We start from the raw sequence: 7,258 nt of genomic DNA, 5'->3' as shown, positions 1-7,258 counted from the left end.
ATAAAAGTGAGCGTAAACGGTATTGCAATGCTAGGAAACAAGGCCTAGGGTTCATACTTTCACTAATGCAAGTTCTCTCAACAATAATAACATAATTGGATCATATAACTATCCCTCAACATGCAACAAAGATTCACTCCAAAGTCACTAATAGAGGAGAACAAACGAAGAGATTATGGTAGGGTACGAAACCACCTCAAAGTTATTCTTTCCGATCAATCCATTGGGCTATTCCTATAAGTGTCACAAACAGCCCTAGAGTTCGTAGTAAAATAACACCTTAAGACACACATCAACCAAAACCCTAATGTCACCTAGATACTCCAATGTCACCTCAAGTATCCGTGGGCATGATTATACGATATGCATCACACAATCTCAGATTCATCTATTCAGACCAACACAAAGTACTTCAAAGAGTGCCCTAAAGTTTCTACCGGAGAGTCAAGATGAAAACGTGTGCCAACCCCTATGCATAGGTTCATGGGCGGAACCCGCAAGTTGATCACCAAAACATACATCAAGTGGATCACGTGATATCCCATTGTCACCACAGATAAGCACGGCAAGACATACATCAAGTGTTCTCAAATCCTTAAAGACTCAATCCAATAAGATAACTTCAAAGGGAAAACTCAATCCATTACAAGAGAGTAGAGGGGGAGAAACATCATAAGATCTAACTATAATAGCAAAGCTCGTGATACATCAAGATCGTGCCACATCAAGAACACGAGAGAGAGAGAGAGAGAGAGAGATCAAACACATAGCTACTGGTACATACCCTCAGCCCCGAGGGTGAACTACTCCCTCCTCGTCATGGAGAGCGCCGGGATGATGAAGATGGCCACCGGTGAGGGATCCCCCCTCCGGCAGGGTGCCGGAACAGGGTCCCGATTGGTTTTTGGTGGCTACAGAGGCTTGCGGTGGTGGAACTCCCGATCTATTCTGTTCCTCCATGTTTTTAGGGTATATGGACATATATAGGTGAAAGAAGTCGGTCAGGGGAGCCACGAGGGGCCCACGAGGGTGGGGGCGCACCCAGGGGGCCAGGCGCGCCTTCCTGCCTCGTGGCCACCTCGAAGCTTCCTCGACTTCAACTCCAGGTCTCCTAGATCACGTTCGTTCCAAAAATCACGTTCCCGAAGGTTTCATTCCGTTTGGACTCCGTCTGATATTCCTTTTCTGTGAAACACTGAAACAAGGAAAAAACAGAAACTAGCACTGGGCTCTGGCTTAATAGGTTAGTCCCAAAAATAATATAAAAGTGCATAGTAAAGCCCATTAAACATCCAAGATGGATAATATAATAGAATGAATACTTCATAAATTATAGATACGTTGGAGACGTATCACATATCTCGGGCCTTAGTTGGCCCACTGATATCATGGGCCTTGAAGAGGCCGAAAGCTTAGTACGGGCATCAACGGGCCGAATTATATGACAGGCCTTTAACAGGCACAAAGTCACGTTGGGCTGAACTATTGCCACCTTTATCACGGGCCGTTAGTGGGCCGGATGTCCCGCCGGACCATATATGGCCCATGGGCAGCACGGGCCATTCCCAGGCCGAAAGACACACCGGGATGAAATGGGCCCATGTCTACATTGGGCCTCTAACAGGCCGAATGTCACTGGGCCGTAATTGGGCCCAAATATTTGGCGAACAATTAACGGGCCAGATCTGGCTTCGGGCCGTAAATGGGCCATGTTTAAACAGGCCGCTATTGGGATGGCCCACTAGTACCTAAGTAAGTACTACGGGCCTTTGACTGGACCGGCCTTTTTAACCTATATGGGCCTCTGTTGGGCCCTGCCACGTGTCGACGTATCATAAGCATGTCTCCTCCATTGGACGAACGACATCTGGCCCACCGAGGAGCAGACACGTGTTTCCTCCAGCCAATGATGATTTTACGCATGGAAAATCCCCATTGGTCCGGGCTGTTCACGGGTTATCGGATCCAAACCAGAACCCGATAGCTTAACGGTGACCCGTTATGGTGGATGCCATGTGTCGGTCACCCTTGACGAAAGCACTTCTATAACGCGTGATTTATCATCATGGAAGTGGACACTTCCATGATGATAATTTTGGTAATGTCATGGAACACATCTACGACAGCACAAGTATGACTATCTTGATTCTGTCATAAAATCGTCATGGATGTACATGAATGACAAAAAACTTGACCTACTGTGACAAACACGTATCATCACGGAAGTGTATTTTTCGGTAGTGTATGTGTTTTGCTTGGAGCATCTTGTATGATATGAGTCTTTACTTTTTAGTATGCCACAATCATCCTGGTTGTACACACCTTCTGAGAGGGACACGCATGAATCGTGATTTATTAGAATACTCTATGTGCTTCACTTATATCTTTTGAGCTAGGCAATTTTGCTCTAGTGCTTCACTTATATCTTTTTAGAGCACGGCGGTGGTTTTATTTTATAGAAATTGTTGAACTCTCATGCTCCACTTATATTATTTTGAGAGTCTCTCTAAACAACATGGTAATTTGCTTTGGTTATGAATTTAGTCCTAATATGATGGGCATCCAAGAGGGATATAATTAAACTTTCATATAAAGTGTATTGAATACTATGAGAAGTTTGATTCCGTATGATTGTTTTGAGATATGAGGATGGTGATATTAGAGTCATGCTAGTGAATAATTTTGGATTGTAGAAATACTTGTGTTAAAGTTTGTGATTCCCGTAGCATGCACATATGGTGAACCGTTATGTAAAGAAGTTGGAGCATGATTTATTTATTGATTGTCTTCCTTATGAGTGGTGGTCGGGGACGAGCGATGGTCTTTTCCTACTAATCTAACCCCTAGGAGCATGCGCGTAGTACTTTGTTTCGATGACTAATAGATTTTTGCAGTAAGTATGTGAATTCTTTATGACCAATGTTCAGTTCATGGATTATACGCACTCTCACCCTTCCACCATTGCTAGCCTCTCTAGTGTTTGGAAACGTTGCATGGAAAACAAAAAATATTCTACGCACACGCAATGATCTATCCATGGAGATCCATAGCAAGGAGGGGGGAGTGTGTCTACGTACCCTCGTAGACCATAAGCGGAAGCGTTTCACAACGCGGTTAATGTAGTCGAACTTTCTTTGCGCTCCAACCGATCTAGCACCGAACGCACGGCACCTCCGCGTTCTGCACACGTTCAGCTCGGTGACGTCCTCCGCCTTCTTGATCCAGCAAGACAGGAAGGTAGTAGATGAGTTTCGGAAGCGCGACGGCGTGGTGACAGTGATGGTGAAGTGATCTCCGCAGGGCTTCGCCTAAGCACTACGAAAATATGACCGAGGGAGTAAACGGTGGACGGGGGCGCCGCACACGGCTAAGACAATGTTGTGTCCTTGTGTGGCGCCCCCTACCCATGTATATATAGGTGGAAAGGGAGGAGGCAACCCCTAGGGCGCCCTAAGAGACCTGGCGGCAGCCCTAGGGTTGTTGCCTTGCCCTGTGCCCCCCTTTCCTTGTAAGAAGAAGGGGAAGGAAAGAAGGGGGAGAGGGAAGGAAGGGGGAGTCCAACTCCACACTTTCCTTTCCCTCCCCTATTTCCTCCTCCTCCCCATAGGGACGGCCACTATAGGGGCGCACCAGCCCCTTGTGGGCTGGTGTGTTCCCCCTCTTGGCCCATAAGGCCCATATCTTTGTCGGGGGTACCCGAAACTCCTTTCTGGTGACCCGAGAAGTACCCGGTACCTTCCGAAACACTACCGGTGTCCAAATACCATCGTCCTATATATCAATATTTACCTCTCAACCATTTCGAGACTCCTCGTCATGTCTATGATCGCATCCGGGACACCGGACAACATCCGGTCACGAAATCACATAACTCATATAATACTATATCGTCAACAAGCGTTAAGCGTGCGGACCCTACGGGTTCGAGAACTATGTAGACATGACCGAGACACCTCTCCGGTTAATAACCAATAGAGAAACCTGGATGCCCATATTGGCTCCTACATATTCTACGAAGATCTTTATTGCTCGAACCGTTATGACAACATACATGATTCCCTTTGTCCATCGGTATGTTACTTGCTCGAGATTCGATCATCGGTATCTTCATACCTAGTTCAATATCGTAACCGGCAAGTATATTTACTCATTCCGTAATACACCATCCTGTAACTAACTCATTAGTCACTTTGCTTGCAAGGCTTCTTATGATGTGCATTACCGAGAGGGCCCAGAGATACCTCTTCGATACTCGGAGTGACAAATTCTAATCTCGATCTATGCCAACTCAACAAACACCTTTGGAGATACCTGTAGAGCATCTTTATGATCACCCAGTTACATTGTGACGTTTGATAGCACACATGGTATTCCTCTGGTATCCAGGAGTTGCATAATCCCATAGTCGAAGGAATATGTATTTGACATGAAGAAAGCAATGGCAATAAACTGAACGATCATAATGCTAAGCTAACGGATGGGTCTTGTCCATCACATCATTCTCCTAATGATGTGATCCCGTTATCAAATGACAATACATGTCCATGGTTAGGAAACCTTAATCATCTTTCATCAACGAGCTAGTCTAGTAGTGGCTTACTAGGGACACGGTATTTGTTTATGTATTCACACATGTATTTAGGTTTCCGATCAATACAATTCTAGCATGAATAATAAACCTTTATCATTAATAAGGAAATATAAATAATAACTTTATTATTGCCTCTAGGGCATATTTCCTTCAGTCTCCCACTTGCACTAGAGTCAATAATCTAGTTCACATCACCATGTGATTAACACCAATAGTTCACATCGTCATGTGATTAACACCCATAGTTCACATCGTCATGTGACTAACACCCAAAGAGTTTACTACGGTCAATAATCTAGTTCACATCGCCATGTGATTAACACTGTCACGCCCAATATGCGATACTATCCTAAAGAGACTCGAAGGTCCCACCAAGGATAGAACCGCATATTGACACGCTTTTGCAAGGTGGATATCATTACATCAACATTACATAATAGATGGGGATACATGCAAAAGGCACAAATGCCGCAAGAATACATCAATACATCATACATAAGATCAACATCCGACTACGGATGAAACACAAACAGGAACTCAACGATATCCACCCTGCTAGCCCAGGCTGCCGACCTGGAACCTATCCCCTGATCGCAGAAGAAGTAGAAGAAGAAACTCCAAAACAAGTAACATCACTCTCGCGTCATGATCATCGCAAAACCTGTACCTGCAACTGGTGTTGTAGTAATCTGTGAGCCACGAGGACTCGGCAATCCCATTACCATGGGTATCAAGACTAGCAAAGCTTAATGGGTGGGTGGTGAGCTTGCAGCAGCGACTAAGCAAGATATGGTGGCTAACCTACGCAAATAAGAGCGAGAAGAGGAGCAATGGAACGGTCGTCAACTAGTAATGATCAAGAAGTGATCCTGAACTCCTACTTACGTCAAACATAACCCAAAAACCGTGTTCACTTCCCGGACTCCGCCGAGAAGAGACCATCACGGCTACACACGCGGTTGATGTGTTTTAATTAAGTCAAGTGTCAAGTTCTCTACAACCGGATATTAACAAATTCCCATCTGCCACATAACCGCGGGCACGGCTCTCGAAAGTTTATACCCTGCAGGGGTGTCCCAACTTAGCCCATTATAAGATCTCATGCTCAACGAAGGATATTCCTTCTCCCGGGAAGACCCGATCAATCTCGGAATCCCAGTTACAAGACATTTCGACGATGGTAAAACAAAACCAGCAAAGCCGCCCGATGTGTCGACAATCCCGATAGGAGTCGCACGTATCTCATTCTCAGGACTCACCGGATGAGCAAGACGTCGGGTTGGCATAGACCCTGGTTGCCCAGGGGGCGCCGGACATCGCTCGGTTTGGACCAGCACTTAGACAAGCGCTGGCCCGGGGGGTAAAATAAAGATGACCCTCGGGATGCGCGACTCCCAAGGGAAAAAGGCTAGGTGAGGCAAATGTAAAACCAAGGTTGGGCCTTGCTGGAAGAGTTTTATTCAAAGCGAACTATCAAGGGGGTCCCATAAATCACCCAACCGCGTAAGGGACGCAAAATCAAGGAACATAACACCGGTATGACGGAAACTAGGGCGGCAAGAGTGGAACAAAACACCAGGCATAAGGCCGAGCCTTCCACCCTTTACCAAGTATATAGATGCATTAATTAAATAAGATATATTGTGATATCCCAACATAAACATAATCCAACAAGGAGCAATCTTCATCTTCACCTGCAACTAGCAACGCTATAAGAGGGGCTGAGCAAAAACGGTAACATAGCCAAACAATGGCTTGCTAGGAAGGGTGACAAAGGTTAGAGGTTCATGGCAAATTGGGAGGCTTGAAGAGCAAGTGATAGGTGGCGCAGCATAGCAATAGAACGAAGCAACTAGCATAGCAATGATAGTAATGAGATCCAAGGTGACGGTCATCTTGCCTGGAATCCCGCTAGGAAGAAGAACAAATCCATGAAGAAGATGAAGCCACGAAGACGAACCAAGCGTAGACGAACGAATCCTCACGATCGCAACGAAACGGGAACTATCGAGAAGAAGCACACAACATGGTAAACACACCACACATGAACAAGGCATGATGCTCAACCAAGCATGATGCATGGCAAGGCTACATGAAGCTACTCATGGCAAGAGATGATGCATACAAGAACAACACATCAAAGCAAGTTTAAATGAGGCCGGAAACAACATATAACAAATCCGGTAATTCCTCATATGCAAATTTCGAAATTGGTCCAGATATGAATAAACTTTATGTTGAAGTTGTTAACCAGCAAGTTAAGATGCACCAAGATGATCTACACGAAATTCTAGTCAAGTTACATATAAAGATCATTAGATTCGGAGCTACGACCTAAAAGATATGAGCAAAACAAGTTAAACATGACATTGATGCAAAATGTATCCAAACATCAAGCAAACACCTCAAAATAAGGATGCAACAAGGGAATATGAAACTACATGCAAAACTAAGCAAGTTTCATATAGAGCACACTCAAAATGGAGCAACGGTGCAACACATACACTCCAAACAAAATATAACAACAATCTGTCCAAAACAGCAGCTAGGCATCTTGCAAGCATCAAAACAATATGCTACAGCACCTCAACATGAAAAAAAGGCATGGACTGATGTACAGGTAAAGCATGACAAAACATGAACACTGAGCTACCTCCAGAAATCGCT

The sequence above is a fragment of the Triticum aestivum genome, chromosome 1D (assembly GCF_018294505.1).
Source record: "Triticum aestivum cultivar Chinese Spring chromosome 1D, IWGSC CS RefSeq v2.1, whole genome shotgun sequence".
Lineage (NCBI taxonomy): Eukaryota > Viridiplantae > Streptophyta > Magnoliopsida > Poales > Poaceae > Triticum > Triticum aestivum.
Note: the sequence above shows the minus strand (reverse complement) of the source record.